Genomic DNA, 21,745 nt, shown 5'->3' on the forward strand with positions numbered 1-21,745 from the left:
ATTAAAACTGCCCTAAATGTTTAATTATGTATATACCAAAGGTGGCATTATCTATTCATCACAGATGCAACACACATAAATTTAAAATATCTAGGAGCAATGATATTGACATAGAAGCCATTATCCAATTGAGATCAGGAAAACGATACAGTTACTTCGTTGCCCAAGGGGTTCGGTACCTTTTATGAGGCAGCTGAGTTTCACAAAAGAGGGGGGCAGAGGGATGTTCAGTAATTTTATATGATGCTTCCCCTTTAGGGTGTTGCATGTAAATGTATGCATGTTTAGCAGCGGAAAAGTAAATTTAAATCGACGTTTAACTCTCATGGGAGGGAAGGAGTGAAAGAGAATGGCACGGAAATGGAAGGTAGGGGTATTCATTCGAATCAGTTTGAAAAGAATGTATTGTGCTTCCTTTGGGTTTTTTATTGTTTTGGTTGAGGTTTCAGAAATTTTAATTTTTTGGTTGTTAATTTTTATACATTAACGTTTTATGTAACATTGGACATTTTTGAGCCCTTTTTGACATTAAACTATTTTTAAAGTAAAGAATTTTTCGTTTAGCTCATTTCGCTTTTTGAAACAAAGAAAGAAAGAAAAAAGCTTACGTCTCATTTGGGCATAATTTTCTAACACACACACACAAAGACAAAGAGAAACAAATAGTGGTCGCTTGGCGCTACGTCCACGTTGCGTCAGTATGTGGAAAATTTCAGTATACTTTTTAACGTCACGAACTTAAAGCATGTAGTACGGTTGTAATTTGTACTAGTTGTGTCCAATAAATGTTTTCCATAGCATCATGCAGCCATATCTGAAGAAAATGGTTGCCAGAATAAACTGTTTTCTGTTGCCACGTGACATGTAGAAACTATATTTCATCGAGTATCGTACAATCTGACGATGTAAGTGTATATTTTTAAGTTTCGAGTAAAACGCTTTTAAAGGTAATGTCCTAGGTAGGCTTTCATTGAAAAGTTTTTCTAAATCATGCTGCGTAGGAGCACCAACCAGGGCTACGAGTACCATCTCTAGCCCCAAGACAGAGGAGAGGTTCACCTACCTTGTGTACTGGTTACCTCCTTGATTTTAATTTTGCCACTTAAATCCCTTCTCTTCTCACTGCTTCATGTGTCAAACGTTGCAAATGCCAACTAATATTGAAAATTGCTGTTAGATTTAGATCCAGCATATTCAAATGGCACCCTTTTTTTCTACCAAGCAAATTTTAAAAGGTAACAACAGTTACGCTCAAGAGATAGATTTCAATTGAGCGTAAATGTTGTTCGTTTGAGTGACTATTTAAGCCATAATTTACCTTCTACAAAGGGGGGGGGGGGGTGTTTACATTAATTACATGTACAGATAATACCTTTAAGATTCTCAAAAATGTATTAAAACTAAGTTTTCCGCGAGATTAACTCCCCCATCTCCTTTTGTTTGATTTAAATTAGCTACTTTGGGATTGCAAAAAATAAAATTAAGTAATATGGAACAGTAAAATAAAATAATATTCAAATTTTAAATTTTCTTTAGCAATGTTAAACAATTTTAAGACCTCCAATCCGGTTATTTGCTAGCTTTAAAACTCCAGCAAAATTTTACAGGAGGCAGCACATTAAATTTATCATCACAATTTAAACCTTGAACCTTTAAACTTTTAATTTTTGCCACCTGAGTTTGATTATGAGGCATGCATGAAATCTTCAGAGCGTGTTCATCCTTTTCTCTCAAACTCCGAGGTGGTAACCCTTCCCCTCTTCTCCTGATTCTAACAAAGGCAAATGCAGGGGAGGAGTGAGTCTTGATGAATCGATTCATCAAAGAGGTTTGCCTCCACCACAAATTCTACCAGGAATCCCTGTATAACCAGAGAACAATAGACCGTTTCCTCTAACTTGTTTCCTCGTTTTGTGAACAAACCAAGTTTCGTGCATAAATAATGTTTGGGCTTCTGTCTAATTTTCCATCCCTCCAATCTGCTCACGTTAATTGCAACCATTGTTTTTGAATCTGGGACGCGGCTCGCTGATGTTTATGCTTCAGAAATGAAAGTTGACTTCCTGACTTTGGATTAAGTTCATTACTAGACTGCAGATTTACCTCTCTACAACGACAAGTTTTAGAAAATATGCAAAGAAAGAAAGAAAAACTAGATCCAGCATTGAAAGAGGTCCAACACAGCAGAAAGTAGATAAGCTAAACCATGCTTCCATAATTGATAGTGTGCAAGAAATTCTTTTCATATGATGAACAAAACAAATGAAAAATTCGGAGACTTAGATTGCCAACCAACAAATTCCGTGATAGGTTGAGGAGGCAAAATGAAATCTGTTAAGTTAATAGCAGGTTCTGTAGTTAGCGGTTTTTAACACCACGACACTCTTTATTTGTAAACAATGTTACGTTTCTCTGTGTGGTTTTGTAATAAAATTAACTGCAGAATTTTCTAAAAAACATTTCTGTAATTCCTAAGGCAGAAAATGCAAATCTACAAGGTGACGAAAAGGGTAGGTTTACCTTAGCAGTAAAAATATTGCTGGTTAAATCTTAAGAATTGAACTTTTTGAAACAAAATCCAAGTCAGAATAAACAATTTTATGTTCTACTCAGGAGTGAAAACTCTTGTCAAATGCAATGAGACATAATAAATATTTAGATGAAAATAACAGAAGTTTTAAGCTCTCAAATGTTAAAATGTTAGAATTTTATTTTAGTAATGGAAATAATTAATAATTGTCAAATAGTTTTTGAGTGCAAATTATGATTCTAAGGACAAAAAAGAATAGACGAATATACAACATGCTAAAAAAGGCAGATTTGACGTAGCAACAGAAATACAAAGGATTACATTTTTAAGACTGAAGTTTCTCAAAACAAAAACCAAATTTAAATTTAAAAAAATGCACTCAGGATAGAAACTTTTTAATCAAATTAGCAACATTTAAAAATAATCACATAAAAATAAGAGAAATTTAATTTTCGAAATTTTAAAAACGTTTCTACAATTTTGGATTAATAGGGTATTTTGGATTAATAGTAATGTTTGAGGATAAATTACGATGTGTGAGAGAGAGAGGGAGAGGGGGGGGGGAGAAGAGAAAGAGAGAGAGAGGGGGGAGAGAAGAGAGAGAGAGAGATCTACAAAATGATGAAAAACGGGAATTTGACTTGACAACAGCTTTAAAATATTTAATATTGTAGTTTTCAAAACAGAGACCAAGTCTAAATAAATATAAAAACAAATATGCTGTACTCAGAGGAGAGAACTTAACAGAATTTGAAAGGTTTAAGAAATAACCTTAAGAAAATCAGATAAATTTTAAGATTGTCTTCAAAATAAATTTTTTTTTTTTTTTGCATTTTCAAGCTACAATCTTCTCCACAGAATTCCAAAGATTGTATAAAAAAATAAAGACACAAAGTAAAAAAAAATGAACTGATTGAGTTATTAGAAATAAAAAAACACAAAACTTATATGAAGTTAAAAAAGTTCTGAGAATCTTATAGAAAAGCTTGGAAGAGCCAAACTACTGGCGTCTACCCCCCTTATAATAGGCGGCAGAAGGGAAAGTATTTTGCATTATTTTGAAAGTATAATGACCATATTTTCCTACCTGCAGCCGGGCGCGTTGCATATTGATGAAGAGATGGGATCATTTAAAAAGGCAGAAAGAGACGGATGGCTTGCTTTGTTCATTTTCTGCGGTTCGAAAGGGACTTTTAGAATCTTTTTGGGATTCCCCGCGCATTTTGTTGCTGCCGGATATTGTAATGAAAGCCTTTGCGCTGACAAAGGAATATGTAAGGCGGAATGTTCTAATGGGTAATAATCAATGGTAATTTGCATATTAATAATAAAGTTGTGGCAACAGATGTACACTTTAGCGAAGAAAATATTCAGGATTTGAAAAGTTGATGGGAGCAGTATTTCAGTTGTTATTTTTGTTGTTTGCAGTAAAGAAATTGAAAATGATCAAGTAGTGGGAACATGTGGTAAAGCGGTAGTTTAGTTACTTTTCGAATTTGTTATTGCATAAAACCAGCGTGACAAGGAACAAATTTGTAATGAAATTGCATACATGTGTTTCTGTGCTCAAAAAGTGTTCGTTCTTTAGCGCATGGAAATCAAACGATTCAAGGATATGGCTAAGCTGAATTCTTGATACAGGTTATAGACGTCTGTAATAATCTATTGGAAAGAATATTTCATGTAATTTTACCAAATTTTGGCGATTATATCTGAAACGCATATTTTAGTTTCTTTTCACCAAAATTTGCATTCATTTTTGATTTTTAGTTTTGAATTTAATGTGTCCTTTTTAAAGTCTTTTTTGTCTGTTTTGCACTGAATTTAATACATCATTTCAGTTTTTTTTTATCAGCCTTTATTTATAATTACTAAACTATGTTTCTAGTTAAAGGAGTTGAAACAACGTAAATAGACACAAATTTGAAGGATTTTTTTTTCTTTTGTCGCATACCTTTACATTCATAAGTTCACTTCTTTTACATAGAAAAAGGTTTATGTAGTTTTCTGATAAAATGGATCTACATACGTTGATTTTTTTTTCATTTTTCAAGCTTAAAGGTTTATTCAATGTTATCATTCTAGTGTTCTATTTCGTCATATTAATCATATGACATCTTTTCTATGTACTGTAAGAGGTTCTTTATTAATTCGAAGTAAATACAGATGATTTAAATTGATAGTTTTTGTTTGACAGTGTTGCTTTTCTGAATTATGCATTCTGATTGAAAACAGGCTGACGGATGTTAACTGAAAGTGTTGCAGTAGCACATTTCCTTAGTTTTAGATAACTGCATTCATTCGCTGCTTTTATTGTACTTCAAACATGTATTGTTAAACAAAACTTACCCATTAAACATTACCTCTACTGGCATTTAAAAAAAAAAAAGAACTTTATTTTAGTGGATATAACTAGTTTTTTTTAGAATGTATTTATTTTGAATTTATTTCACAACTCGAAATATTTCATGCTTGTTTGAATCTTTTACGTTGATGTTAAAAATTAGAAACTAAAAAACAACTTGAAAAATAACATTCTTATTGTGAAAATTCTTTTACGTCAAGTACGTACAAGCTGCCGTCAGTAACCAGTTGATTAACTACTTTTGTTTTAAACTTTTAATATTTATAGTCGTCATTCCAAACACTTTTTTGCAAACTACAAACTTCCGGATTAAAAAATTTTAAAGTGACTCTATAACCACAGTTAAAAACTTATATAAAATTACCTAAAACTAATTAATAGAATTCCTTTCGCAATAAAATATTATTTGCTTCCCGTATAAAACACAAGTTACAGAAAAGTTTTAACAAAAAGGGGGGGGGGGGGCTTGCAAAAGTTTCCTTTTTTTTGGTAAACTAAATTAGGGATTAAAAAATGAGAAACAAATTAGGAAGAAAGGATGATATACGCTATTCAAAAACATCCGCTTTCTTCTGTATACTAATGGATAACTTTTGTCATTCTGTATAGACAGACAATGATTGAAATTTACTAACTCATATTAAATTCATTACAATACTAAAAAAAGAAAAAAATCTTCTCAAAAGCTGTGTTAGCTTAAAGTGTAGCTATTTATTCTTGCTTGAAATAATTAAAACAAACTGATCAAAATTATTTTTACCTAAACAACTAAAAATACTACGTAACACAGAAAACATTTTAGATAAATATCCCTTTAACTGCTACGCCATCTTATTAATTGAAAATTCACTGCATTGTAAAGAAATTAAAATGTCTGGTAAACAAGAAAACACGCATAATTATGTCTCATTATTGATGCATGTATGCAGATTGGAGTAAAATGCATTAATTACAGAATTTACTTAACCGTAAATATCCGTTCATTGAGTGGATGTTGTTAAAAGAAATACTCCATGAAGACAAAAAAAAAAAATAAATAAATAAAAGCACAAACCAATTAATGGAGTGCAGACTTTTTTCATTTTGTTTCCACAACAGCGATAAATTCAAGTGTGTTTTCTAACTGTTTGTAATAAAAACATAAAAGAAAAACTGCAGGGAAAGTATTTTCTAAAACTCAGGATACCTTTTTTAACAATGGAGATAACTTTTCCAGGTAATTAATTCCCGTGAAAGGGCTGTTTAGGTTTTCTTGCTCAATTTCAGCATTTTTCCTTAAAAAGGGGAAGAAATGTCTTTTTTAAGGAAAAAAAATATTTGCCAAGAAAAGAAAGTAAAATTTATATTATATGGGATAAATGAGCACAAGACTTATGCTAAAACATAATCAAAATCAAGAGCATCATAGAACTTCCTTGTACGCCAGTAAAATTATTTTTTTTTTTTAATGCCTAAAAATAAATGGTACCTGTACTGATGAAGGTGCGTAAGATGTTATACTACTTGAATGCCAAATTTTAGGTTATTTTTAGTTATTTATAAGTTTTTAGATACTTTCCTAAACTTATAAATCGCACTCAAATTGGAGAGCGGCATTTTTAAACTCAAAGACATTTTCTGTTTCTTTTAGCATATGAAACACAAGATAGCAACTATGGTACCTAACTAAAAAACACACTTAAAAATAATAAGCAATTCTTCTTCTTCTTATTATTATTATCAATATTACTATTATCATTACTAACTACTATTATTACTAATTATTATTCTTATTGTTATTATCATAATAATAATAACGATAATGATAATAATAATTACTACTACTAGTACTACTATTTATTATTATTATTACTGCTACATTTACTAATTATTAACGTTATTACTGCTGTTACTACTATACTACTAATTATTATTACTGCTACATTTACTAATTATTAACGTTATTACTTCTATTACTACTACTAATTATTATTACAACTATTGCTACTAATCGTCGTCATTGTTAATATCATTACCATTAAATTTCTCATTATTATTATTATTGTTACTGTTAATATTATAATTATTATTATCATCATTATTATTATCTTCATTATCATCATTATTAAGAAATGTCGTTTTTTTTGTTGCAAAGAAAATAAAATAATTTTCAACTTCTTTCAAATATATTTTAACAAATAGAAGTAAAATGTTTTATTTATAAATGCAAGCTAAACATAACTTAATAGAACTTAGTAGAACTATTTTTGTCATACAGCAGAAAGTATTTCGTTTTAAAGATTTTTAATTTTCATTCTAAAAGGTGGCTATGAAGAATTTATTTTTCAATTGGAAGCAGTACATAAGAGTATTTAAAAGCACTAGTATTAAAGTAAGCTTTAAAGTCAACATTAGTCTTCTTGGAAAACTTTCATAAAATGTATTCGGAATTGTGTTTTTATTATTTTCAATAGAAATTCTTTGACACTGAGTAAAAGATAACGAAATGTTTCTCAAGAAATTCCTCTTGGATTAATCTAAGTTCCTTAAATCAAAAAACCAAAAAAGTGCATAAACCATAAGATTATGAAATATAAAATTTAAAAAATAATTATAAGCAATGAAAATTTATTTATATATATATATATATATATATATATATATATACAGAAAATGAAAAATCAATCATCCTATGTATCACAAAGCATCCAAAGAACTTTATAAATGATGTTGAAAAGAAACAATTTATTTTTATGCATTTTACGAATAGAAATTAAGATTATATTGCTTCATGATTTATTTTGAAATTGAGTGCTGAAATCATTTTATGCTACCCAATTTAACGGAAAATATCCTTTATCAAGAAAAAAATCAACAATGAAATTGTTCTACTTTTCCTCTATTCATCGGCAAATAAATGGGGGTTTTTTAAAAGCAAACTTTCTTCTGTTTTAGAGTCATCTATTTTTAATCTTCATCGAAAAGTATTCATGAATAATTTTTATATTAGAAACGAAAAATTAGTTTTTATGCATTATACCACCAGCCGTCGGCTACGTAATCCTTTTCTTTCCCCGACGAAGCATTTGATGGCTTTCGAATCTCATGAAATTTTATGTTCGCCAGAGAGGGAAGGAAAGCAACTCCCAAAAGGTTATCCATAAAAAATAATCATTGCGTATTATGTGGGGGGCTCAAATGTTTAGATAAAGAAGATTATTTCTTAAGATCTTCCTATAAAATGCTTTTTTTCCTTCGTAAGAAATTTAGGATCATCCCTGAATTCGTCAATTTGTAATTTTATCCTACTTTTATCTATTTCAAATAAATTATTTTTGTAAAATGGTAGGGAAAGTATCGAATAGTTTTGAAATTTCTTAGAAGAAAGGAAGTAGGTTTGGTTTAATAAAATATTCTGTTATCTTCCCGGAATTGAAATTTAAACCGACTTTTTATGTCATGATAAAATTTGATTAAATTTAAAGTGAACCTAAGTACCCGAATTACTTTTGTTACTCGTTTACTATGAGGGAAGTAAAAAAGCAGATTAATTTTAATTAACTTTTTGTATAGATCGAAATAAAATAAACTGTGCTTGTTTTGTTGTTTTACCAAAAGTGACTTTCTTTGAAGGTATAAAATTGTAAATTTTGAGCAAAGATACACATTTTATGTTTTATTATCTTAGGGCAGTTGTGGATCCAGAGCTTACTATTTTTTGACCATAACCTTCATCACAGGTATATAAAATAACATACCAAGATTACCAGTATGACTTAACTTCATGGATTTTGTGCTTCACCCTCTTACTTGCGTCACTAACTTTGAGTAATACAAAAAGAAAAAAAAAGTGCTCATAAACTCGCATTAAAAGTCAGGGTACAAGTGAGAGAGACGCCATACTTTTTGCAGAAATTAGATTAAAAAATTCAAAATGCAATATAAATCAACCGTGTATGTTTTATTTTAAAGTTACACTATTATTAAATATTAAAATTACCACTAACGAGCATTAGACTTGAATAAAAAAGAAATAAAAAATAAAAATTGTAAGTTGACATCAGGCCATCTCTCCCATAGCGTGTGGGAGAGACGCCGAATAGTGTGGGACAGATGCCGTACACGTTATTATTCCTTGTTTTTGAGATTTTTAAGCATTATTTCCCTACCACAATTATTACAATGCTGTGCGCCTATTTTCTCAACTCATGCAGCCATTTTTGGCGCAAGAAATATAACCTAGGCAGTTTTTTTTTGTTAAATAACAATTTTTTCTACATTCCGTGCACACAAGCAACTTGTTTTCGCTTCTTTGTCGAGCTAGGTAGTTTTGGGATTGGATAAGACTCAAGAATTTAGAATGTCAGGATTAGCTACTTCAATTAAGCCAGATATATCAAAGAAATAATCTGGAATAGCATTAGGATTGAGTGGAAATATTCCACAAGCTTTAAAACCTGATGTAGCATTTCCCACGGCATTCCATACGGTTTTTGAGCTTCATTTTTCGATATTTCTCTCTCTTTTTTAAATTTTTCAATAGCCATAATTAAGTTATCTTCACTCCTCTGCCCCCTAATTACCGTATGCTTCCCCACGTATTTACTTAGCTTTCTAAAAACAAAAAAATAATAATAAACAAGATACCCCTTCATTTACACGTTTGGCATCTCTCCTCATTATGTGGGAGAGATGTCACATACTCGTAGTTAGGAAGTACGTAGGTATCAACACCTATTGTAAAATGTAACTGAAATAAGTTAATAACAAGCTAAATCAAACATTAATACCCCAGTTTTTACATTACCGTGTCTCTGTTTTACATTTAACACCTAGTCAAACCGCAACGACTCAAAATTTTAGTCGAAAAATGCTCGCACTAAAATAATCTTTGCGTCACACACACGTCACACTCGATCAAGAACTGACACGTTCTGAAGGAAGTGTCTATAAGTAAATAAAAACAGCGAGAAATACAGCCAGCTCTTTCTTAATCACCGATTTTCTGAAGGTATGGCGTCTTTCCCACTTTTATCCTATGCTGTTTAAATGTTTTTTAAATAAATTTTTATCCAAGATGATTTTTTTTATTGAAGATAAACAAGCAATTTAAAAATGAGTTTGTACACACATTGCGTAACTCTACATCATTAGTTTTTAATCAGAGATTGTGAATGATAGAACATCGAGACAAATAATCACGTTACCTAGACAAGACTTGGGAATTGACTATTCTCAGATACGTGACTGGTGAAAGATCCATAGTGGTTCTTGCGAAAGCGGCTATTAACTTTGATTAACCGATTAATTAAGTCACCCGCTTCCACCCTCAATCTTTACTCCTGAGACAGGAGAAGGGGAAGTAGACGACAATGTAAACGAAGTGACAATGTTATTGTCAGTTCGTTGACTTATTTTATCTTTTAATATTTTCTTTTGCGCAAATGCTTTACTACACATTAACTGATATCATACTGTGACGAGGACAAAACAAATTTTAGTACGTCACAAGCACACATTACATCTCTCGGGAAAACAAGAATAACTCAGATTTAAATACTGATGGAGTGTTTCTGTACTGAAGTGTACATTTCGTTTGACTTCAAGAATTCATGAAATTATTTCAACTAAACCTTCTGTTACATTATTTGCGTTGCATATTGAGATCACGTGGGCAAATACGGCAAAATATTAAAATTTCAGAAAAAGCTCTCAAAGGTTTATCAATAAAAAGTAGATTTTGACCAAAAAAAATAGATTAGCTATTAAAAGTACCAAAGACTAACGGTTAAAAAAACAAAGCGAAAATCTTAAAATATGAAGCATTGCTATGTCGAAAAAAGTCAGCGCATTTCATTCTATTTACCAATTAATACCCAAAATCGAATGTTTCATTAAAAGATATTGATATTAACAACTTTGTAGGCTTACAGAAGGATTTTTTAGTGAACATAAAAATGGACATCATGCAGTTAATAGTGGGGTCGTTTCCGAAATAAAAGTTTTTATTGCTGAAAGAGCGTGCTTAAAATCATAGGATTTGTCTACTTTTAAATTAAATCGACAAAGTTTAATAATTAAAAAAGTATTTTAATCAGTGCGCAGATTCAATTTCCCTTTTTACGCTTCTACGTATGACATTACAAGTGATGAAATGCCATTCACTGATGCCATTAGCACAGATAGCAATATTTAATTGGTTTCTTTACTTACATATGGCAACGATATGGTTGATAGCAAGCGTTGAGCGCAATATTTAATTCGCTTCTGAATTATCACAACCTGGAAACGCAGTAGACAGCAAGCGTAAACATTCAGTACGTCAGTGGAGTGCTCGCCAAAGTTCATCACTTGTGATGTCATAAAGACCACGCCTTATTTGTAAAATGGGACAGTTAAAAAATTAAACGTTTTGAAAATAAAAGTTTGTTTTCGCTCCATGTTATTTTTTTGCTCATTCTATCAACTTCAGTGACTAAAAGTAATACTTTTGACTGATGGAAACAACCCCATTGCAGAAGAATTTCTTTTAGTATATGATATACTTAACATGATATACATTAGTAGGTTTTAATTCTTAAGCCAAAAAGCAGTTTAGTGTTAAATATGAGGTATTTTAGTTTTTATTGTCGAAATTCAATGTGTTTGAATACATTAAAAAATATAGAGTTCAAAAAATTTGGTTAAGGTTGAGAATTTCGATTATTTTTTGATAGATTGCAGCACTATGTGTAATACAAGTTAACAGACTGTAATAAACTTTTCCTACCACTTCACGAGACACAAGGGTTGAACTGAAGACTCAAACACTAATCTGGGAAACTTTTCGTTCAAGATCGTCGTCTCATTCCATCTTCTCCCCAGAGGGAACATAACTTCCCCCTTTCCTGTCTCAGGAGTAAAGACTGAGGGTGGAAGCGGGTGACTTGATTAATCGGTTAATCAAAGTGGTTAGCCGCTACCGCAAGAACCACTATGGATCTTTCGCCAGTCATGTCTCCGAGAATAGTCAATTCCCAAGTCTTGTCTCAGTTACGTGAACATTCGGCGATTCGAGCATGAATAATGTTTGTTCTCTGTGCTTGTTCAAATAGAACTAGTTCACTATTAAGGTAGATTATTTTGTTTTGAGTTTTTTTTTTTTTTTGGTCAAGAATCACAATGGATAAAAATAACTTTTTTTTTGTTACCTAAAAATACAATTTGGTTTATGTAGAAAATATTAGAGTTGAATAATATAAACAATCAATCTAATTTTTGTCTAGAAAAAAGAACTAGTTTAATACTTTGTTAAAACAGAGCTAATTCAAAATTAAAATCTACTATTTGGTTTTATAAACTTTTCCCCCTGGAAAACACCTAGTTGATTAAAAAAAAGTAATTTTCAGATACAACTATAATCTGTTATGAGTAGAGAAAAATGCATTCGAAAAAAAAAAAAAGACCAGTTCATCCAAATCCCTTCTCGGTAAAAGCATTTTTCTACTTCAGTTTAAACAGAACTAGCTCACTATTAAAGTCGATTATTTTGTTTTAGGCTATTTTGTTTTGATAAACATTGAAATCTGTAAACATATTAAATTATTTTATCTTTACTTCCACAAAAAATTTTGGTTTATGTAGAAAAATGCATTTTAAAGTCATGAACTGCTATTTTAAACACTTTATTTGGAAATAAAATAAGTTTCACCTATTGTTCATGGTAAAATAGATCACAATTCAGGTCGATCACTTAGTTTCAGGAGATTTTTTTTCTGCAAACATCGTAATAAATAGCTAGTTCACTATTATAGTCGAATATTTTGTTTTAGGATACTTTTTTTGACAAACATCGAAATCTGTAAAAAAATTAAATTCTTTTATCTATAAACTTGAACAAAAAGTTTGTCTTTTGTAAAAAACTGTATTTATAATCATGAACTACTAATCTAAATCCTTTGTTTGTAAATAGAATTAGTTTCACTTATTGTTCAAGATAAAATAGATCACAATATGGTCGATCTCTTGGTTTCAGATGATCTACTGCAAACATCGTAATAAATAAAACCATTGGTTACTTTATTTTTTTAATGAACGCAAAGAAGCTTCCATTTTTGTTAAAAAAAATATGCATTTGAAAAAAAAAACAAACTATAACTCCAAATTATTTTTTTGTAATTAATATTTGTGCTGACTATTCTAACGGAGCTAGTTTATTATTAAGGTACATTATTTAGTTTCGAGACTGTTTCCAACAACCATCGCAATGAGTAAAAAAATGACTCATTTGGGCTTTAATAATGTTTAATTTTTCTTTTATAGGATTTGCTGTAAAGTAAAAAAGTTTTTTTTTTTTGAAGGAAAAGAAAGGCGATAAAATTCATCGTTTGGCGAAAAAAAAGACAGCTGTTGACGAAAGAAGGAAACATTTTTGTAACATTGACAAAAAAAAAAAAAGCTTTTTATTCGTTTAATTCAGAAAATCACTCCGTCCATAATTCATTGAGATGCTTCTTTTTTAGAAGCGAAGAAATTTTTTTTATAATGCAGAAATCAAATTCCTCTGTAAATGGCATGAAAGTTAAATAAAAAATTTTTGAGTGGTTTTTTTATTTGACAAGAAGAGCAACGAAAGTTGACAAAATCCGAGCTGACAATACTGTTTTATTATACTTAAAATCTTTCCTCTGATCAAATTACATATAACGCAGCAAAACTAGTTTTTGATTGATATACTATTAAGATACGTAAAGGTTTTTCACTCCGTAGCTATCGACTTTATGTGACAGTTTGACAAAAGTTGAAACAAAATAACAACAAAGTTGATTTTTAAAAAATTAATCGCGAGCAATTTTACGAACCAAAAAAATATCTACGCCAAATTTCCTAGCGTTAAGCTCTACTGTCTATTCTGTTGATCTCCAACAAATTAACCAAATGTAAGCTGTACTATATAATCTCTAATTAAAAGGTTATATTCAAACATTTTGTTTCTTTTGTAAGATATAATCCGGACAAGCATGAAGACTTGATTAATATTTGAACATGATCTTGATATCATTTTCTTGCAAAAAAAAAAAAAAAAAAAAAAAAAAAAACAAAATTTAGATCTTTAATTACATTCGCATACTTGTTTAGATTAATGAAGTTCTAAAACGGACATTTTTCTTTAATTATCAGTTTTTATATGAAACCATTCATTACTTAGGAAGCGTTTTCTTATAAACATACAGTGAATTCTTTATTATTACAGCTTCGCGGAATAAGATACCTCAGACAGCAGGTACAATCTAGGAATTCCAATAATCAATTCCAATTTTTGTGTCCCTATCGAACCCAAGATGCATGAACTTATTTCTTTCTCAAAAACGATAAAATGCAAGTTGAGATCAATAAATATTTGGTAGAACCCTATTTTCTCAGAAACCAACTGATGAACTGAAAATTCCCTTAACATCGTTATTTTAGTTCACTTCAAAAAAAGTTAAAGAAAGTTCCTTTTGACTAGTTAAATAAATTTCATGAGTAAGATAGCAACCGGATAGTGGAAAAGACACCTTTTTTTAACTTATCATTTTAAAAACAATATTATTAAAAGTGCAAGATGAATTGGGTCGTAAATTTAAAAGCTTTTACATTAATATATCGGCTTAATGGAAAAAATACCCGATTTAAAAGATTTGAATTTGCTGATACATTGAGAAGCCGCTTTAAAGCAGCTAGTGAGTAGTTATAAGTGTAATGTAATCAGTTAACAATTTAGGGTTTAGTATTTCCTAGACTTGCTACTGCTGAGGATCACGTGGTTCTGTCCGTGAAGTGTATGATGTTATACCAACACCTCCGTAAAACTAAATACCTATCGCTTTCTCGCTTTTAATATAGAGAAAAAACAAACTCAAAAAGGTCGAAAACCCCAACACTCTAGCGGAGCATTAAAAATTATTAGCGGAAAAAATTCAACAATTGGTTGATTTCTAAATTTCAGTTTAGATATTAACCAATAAAAAATTTAATTTGAACAATTTGATATAGACCTATCGCCATGGTACCGCTTTCGTTGGATGGCCCCTGGGTTGCGCTGTGTTCTGAATTATTACCACATATAGATAGCTCACTTTTTGAGGCAACTGGCATCTAGTATTAAATGGGACATTGGTCATACAGTTAACTTCCGATTATCCACGGGACTGGGTGTAACAGGTGCCGTGGATAACAAAAATCGCAGATAAATCGCAAAAAGAGAAAACTGAGGGACAATAAAGGTAAAAATTATTTTTTCACAAAAAAACATGACTGTATTGATGCATAGTGCTTTTTATAGTCAAAATACATGCAGTACAGCTCAAATGTTTTGTTCTTTCGTACAACTGAACTTGAAAGCAATAAAGAAGAAAGGCATGTACGATGAAGAAAGCGTAAAATAACTATAAGTTTAAATTTTCAATTGTTCGAGAAAAAAAAATGATTGGTTTTTGCTTCTTACTGTGAAAATTCATGCTAGTGGTTGTTGAACGACTAGTGGATAATCCGCCCTGCAAATCATCCGCTCGCGTATAATCAGGAGTTTACTGTAGACGTTTACTGTAGACCGGGGCACGTTTACGCAGTGCCCTTTTTTCAAAACGAATTATAACTGGAGTGCCAACATTCATAACAGATTGATGCTGCTCCCTAGCAAATATCCTCACAAGTTTTTGAACATCAGTCGAGCTTCGGTCTCGAAGCTTCGGTCTTCGGTCGAGTTGAACGCTTTGAAGCTTATTGTGAATAAATAATACTAGTTGAGAAAGAACAAGTACATAAAAATTAGCAGAATGTCATCCTTTTTTGAGAATTGTATTTGTATGAACTGAAATGTTATTAAATATTTTTGTACGTTAAAAATAAATCCAAACTTCGAGACGGGGCAAGTTTACGCGTTGACGTCTGAGCACTTTTACGATCGTTCTTGCTATGTCCTACTTAAACGTGTCCCTGTGAACTTTTTGCTCCAAATTGTCTCAAACATTTTCAATATTTTCAGGCTATTTGGTTTTGAAAATCACCTTTTAATTTTTAATTTAGTTGCAAATTCGTATCTTATAGCTTATTATCATGTAGTGCAGTCTTCATGTTCGTTCAGCTTTTACTTTATACATTATTCAGCCTGTAATAAATTTGCTTTATTTTAACGATAGTAAGACATTATGTTCAAAACACTAACAGAACCACGTAAGTTGTCAAAATAAATATGCGTAAACGTGCCCCTTGTTCGGGGCAGGTTTACGCAACCGACTTGGACTCAAAAATATTTTTTTTTAACGGTTAAAAACACTAACTAAGCAACAACTGAATGTACAAATTGTGACTCCATTATGTGCTTCATAAAACTGCAATGTCTAAAATTTAATAAATTTAAAACATAAAATTTAGAAAATTCATTGAGAAAAATCCATTAGCTTCTGTAATTTTCAGCGTCAACCAATGCTTGATGATAGAGGTGGTAGTTTACATTTTCTATTGCAGTAGGCTGGGTTGGGATATTTAAGTTGATTTTAATCTTCTAATTAGAACCAATGTTAAAAGTTAAATTAAAACAAAAATGAATGCTTCATTGATAATAAAACAAATGCATAAAAACACAAGTTGGTGAAAACAGTAAAACGTATTTTTAAAAGCATTTTTCCTTATTTTAAACTTTTCAGCTACTTATAATATTAATGTAGAAAAAAACCTCATACTAGTTTCTTTAGAACTTAAAAATTTTCATTACTGATGTTTTTAAGTCTTAGTTTAACACTAGAACGACTGACATTTTCTGTATACCTAGGAAGACTGAAGGGACCAGTGTGGCCCCTACCCATTTTTGGAGTGAATTCTTTTAAAAATTCTTCCTGAGGGAGTCAACATGCCTGATACACTTTCTTTCATGACTAAATAAAAACTTAGTACTTAATTATTTTTAGTTTTTCTCTCTATACTGGGCAAAAGGTTGAATTAGTTTTCCTTTCCAAGAGCAATGGCCACCGTTAGGATGGTAAGCAGTCGGTACTGTTTATAGCATTTGGATATCCAATCGGCTGCATAAAGAGGAAGTTACAGGTTGAACTAGAATGAATGGCATTTTTTTATGCTACAACAATTAGGAGAAAGGAAAAAAATTAATTTTTTAATTGTCAAAATGCTTAGGGGCCACTGTGGCCCGTCTCGTCTTTCTAGGTATAAGGATCAATATTAACAGTACTATGAGGCGAATGATTAAATGATTAAACAAGCATTCAAATAGTGTCATATAATGAAAAGTCAGAAAATTCCGTTAAGTTCCGTTAGATATTATCCGAGTTATTGAACAACAAACTGCGCGAAGGGCCACACAGGCCCCTCCGTCTTTCTAGTGTTAATTAATAAAAAAAAATCTTTGAGAAATAAAATGCCTTGCATAAAATTTCAGATAAGAGAGAAATGTCTTTTGTTGGGTCGAATGATTTTTGCGTCAGAATGTTTAAAAAATCTATTACCTATGTAAATGATTTTTTTTGCACCAATTTCATTTTTTTCGGAATATTGGTGAAAGAATAAAACTCAGCTCTTATATGAAAAAATATTAATAATAACGTATATGTTTCTGCTAAAAAATAAATTTTTCATCGGATGAAATTTGTTTCAAATGTTTTATTTAAAGTTCAAAAAATATGAAAGGGATATGTTTTTGAAAGGAAGATTTTCTTGCTTATTGAGAAGGCCTAAATTGAAAGTCTATCTTTAAAAAAAGTCAGAAAATATATAGTTTAAGGTCGGGAGACGCATATATACAGTCAAAGCTTTTTTTTTGTTTTTTTGTTTATCGACAAATCGAATTGGCAATCATTGGCTGACAGCTCCTAACCGTGATTAAGATGCCACCGACCACACTTGAAAATAATTATTACGTTAAAAAATATTTTCTTGGTTTTGAAAGCAATATAATTGCAATCTATTCATTAACTGCTTTAAAGCGATAAAATTTGGAAACAAACTTGAAATGGAGAAAACTGTCAGAAGCAATGTAATCAAAATGCTATTTAAATTAAGTCAAGACATAAAAAATAAAAATGGTTCTGTCATTTCTTTTAGTTTTAATTCAAATGAATAGTCGATTACATTCTTTTATAAGGCTTAAAGTGATATGAATAAAAAATAAAAGAAATAACTTTAACTCTAAACGCCTGAACAGTAAATGATTCCACACATTTGTATTGACGCTATGTCTAATCCAAGTTTTTTATTTCATAAAAAGATAGAAAAAAGCGCAAAAAATCCAACAAATCGGCATTTATTTTTGCAATGTTTCCTAATTTTCATACATTTATTCTCTTTCCAAACACCACATCTATAATGCTAATAAGTTTCGTGACAACCAAAAATAAAATCTCTTAGATTCATTAGCCAAACTAGAATCTTTCTCAGGAAAGGAAATAGGTTTTTCGATTTCAAAGCATTCCTCTGTACTTTTAATATGATTAAGAATATTAAATATTTTCTCTTTATTCTAATTCATTTATTCTATATTCATTTATCACGAGCGAAAAAAAAAAATATTTTTTTTAAAAGCAGAAACAAGATTTGTTTAAGTAAACAGATCGAAGATTTTAATTTACGAAACGGAATGGAAATTGAATAAGAGAATAAGAATAAAAGTCCTAATATTTTGCATATGAAAACAAATGACTTTATTAACCACTCCTCTCAAACTGGGCAAATACGAAACAAAATTTCGCTGATAAAAGATTAACTTTTTCAGAAGAAAAGCTCAAAGACTCGCCACACAAAAAGAAACGGGTGCTTTTCGCAATTATAAAATATTTCAACATTAAAAGAGATTTACTGGAGCATGAAAAAACGGTAAAAGGTGATGAATAATTACACAATTAAAGGAAACTCAGTGAAAGAAATCGAATTGCGCTTCGAAAAACAAAAGTATTACACGGGCATTAAACTATTTAAAGCACTTATTTTCCGTTTTTTTCATTCGTCCGATTCTTACCGTCGGTGATATGAGCATATCTTTCTTAATTTATCAACATTAATTAGGTTCTTGCTTTAATTAATTTATAATGGGAGAAAATTTGAATAATGAGAGATGAGTGCTGCAAACAAAAAAGGAAAAATTCCGCCGATTCAACCATTTTTTTCCTTTGTTAATTTTTACTCTTTAATCTCTTAAAAGTCATTTATTTAGTACTGATAATAGTGTTCTAATCCAAGCTTGGAAATTGTATTCTGTGCAATTATGGAGGTGTTTATCATCCACTTTGTTTGGATTTAGCAGCTAGGGGCTGAAGTTTATCACTTTCGTTCTTAAGTCCATGTCTTAGTGATTTTTTTGAGTGTAAAGTTGAGTTCGTAACTTTACGTAAAAGAAAGAACGGTGACTATTTGTTTGATGAATTAATGCATCATTTGTTTAAATGGTTACTATTCCTGCACTTTCATAAGTTTCTTTTTCTATTTGAATGGTAATGCAGATGTTTAAAGCAAGTTTTTAAGCACGCAGAACATTTTATGCACGAAAATTAATTTTCTGTACAAGAATACGATTGAAAGTTCAAACTTTTTAAACAAATATTTTAATTTCTCACTTGTTTGGATTAGAGAATTTGTTTCGAGTTATCTTTAACATATTTTAAATTTTTCTAATGAACTTTTTTGGATTACTTTTTATTCAAGAATACTACTTTTACGAAATAACTAACAAAATATAACTTTTTAATCCATTTTAGGAAAGATTATTTCCAATTTCATTCTTTTTTTGCGTGCATTCAATACATTTTTGGCACATATGACTCGAATAAATTTTGAGGTAAGTTCTCGAATAATTTGCAATGTTTTCTGGAACTTTTAGCTGTATGTTGCCAATATCATATTTTACAGGCGTTCAATTTGTATTTTTGACTTTCCATTTAATTCAGCACTGTAAGAAAAAAAAAGGCAAAAATCCAAAGAAATTGTTTTATGATTAATTAGCGCAGTTAAGTCACGATGTAATCCATATCAATACACAAATCACGAAGACAGTAATAAACTAATATAAAGAAAGAGCCCTTTTACTTAGTATTTGCGCTTTGTGTAAAATTAAAAAACTGCTTTGCGTCCATAGTTATTAAAACGTGCGATTGAAAGAAAAACTTCCACTTGTTTTAGACAAATTGTCATTGTTCACCACAATAGTTAATTTATAAATACGTTTATCGATTGTGTGGAGACCAGAGGGACAATATATTTCGATTGAGGTACTGCAGAAGTTTGACTAAAGGATTCTAATATTATGTGCCCTATGTCACAACAATTCAAGAAAAATATGAGTACCAAATTTAATGTTAGATTACATGAAACTGGTTGAGATATTTTAACAGGCTTAACAAACTTACCCAAGTGTTAAACTTCTAGTTTTTATGTACACGCGCATCAATATTTATCATAAGATAAATTAACTTTTTTAGATCTAACTGTTCTTCTCTTCTAGGATCTTTTCAATTAATTTTTTTCCATTTTCCTTTAATTTTAATGTTTTCTGCAGCTTGTCTATTTCACTTGTCTTGACATGTTTTTACTGCTTTATGATTTTATAGCTTCTCTTTATCTTCCACTTTTAGACACTCACAATCTTCATTGCATTTTAAATAAGTGCATCCATTGCAAAATCTACTTTGACAGGTTTGAAAGGAGGTAATAGAAGTCAAAAGTAATACAAACAAATCCTTCAAATGTACGTCAAATCATTTCATGAAAGAAATATTTAAATATGAAATTACACGTTAAATTTAAAAATAAATACGAAAAAAAAGCCAAAACTCCCCTCAAAATAATAGTTTTATATTCTTCTAAAGCGATGAGAATTGAGATCGACTTAATTGTTTCAAATTACTTCGGAGTAGAATACAGCGTCGTTCAGTTAACAGTTTCAGAATTCTAAGGGGTGTCGAGGGCATCGTGATGACCCGAAATCATATAGCAATACGGGGTCAGAAATGCTTTCCTCCAGCAGTGATGTACAAAGAAGCACAATAAAGAAAAGAGACCGTAAGTGAAATATCTTTTTAACTATACATGTAAAAAAGCAAAAGGTACATAGATCTAAGTAAGAGTTCAAAGTTTTTTCCACCGGCTGCAATGCACACTTCGTCTTCGGCGCATGAAACTCCGAACAGTCTGGAATACTCCCCGCTATCTCAAATTTCTCGCGTCGCGAAATAATTTCCGACCCCACATAGCTATTTCGAGTCGTTACGATGCACCCTACCCATACATACTCTGTACATCGAATGTACCAGGGTAAGCAAAAAATAGTAATACATGTTTTTAGTAGAATCTCAAATGACGGATGAAAGTAGCTGACACCGATTGCTTTACGTTTGAATACGAAGCTTCAAAAGAAAATATTGGACTCCTAAATATATATAAGCGCATTTTTTTTTACAGGGTCCGCTACAAGCAATGGTGACAACTCCGAAACGGATACTGTCCGACCACGGATTCTACGGAGAAGCAAACAATCGGTTTACAGGCGGAAATGGAAGTATCTATTAGATTTTAGGGATGTCAGGTTTGCAGATGTATGTTTACCTCTACATTGCGCAGAGTCTCACTCAAATTAGCGGAACACGCGCATCAAATTTTTACTTTAACGTATGTAATTACTTTATGCACTGGATAATGAAAGTCAGGTAAAAAGGTGCTCACCTGCAAAATCCCCGTGCATCTAATCTGATATTCTTTTCCAGGCGGCAAGAAATCCGTTATTATCCTAAATTGATTTGCGTATATGTTCTGTAGTAGCACCAATGACGAAGCCTAAATATATCTAATAACACATATTTTAATGCACGATAAAAATGCTAATGCTACACTAGACTAATTTTTACACACACACA

The sequence above is a fragment of the Uloborus diversus genome, chromosome 5 (genome assembly GCF_026930045.1).
Source record: "Uloborus diversus isolate 005 chromosome 5, Udiv.v.3.1, whole genome shotgun sequence".
Lineage (NCBI taxonomy): Eukaryota > Metazoa > Arthropoda > Arachnida > Araneae > Uloboridae > Uloborus > Uloborus diversus.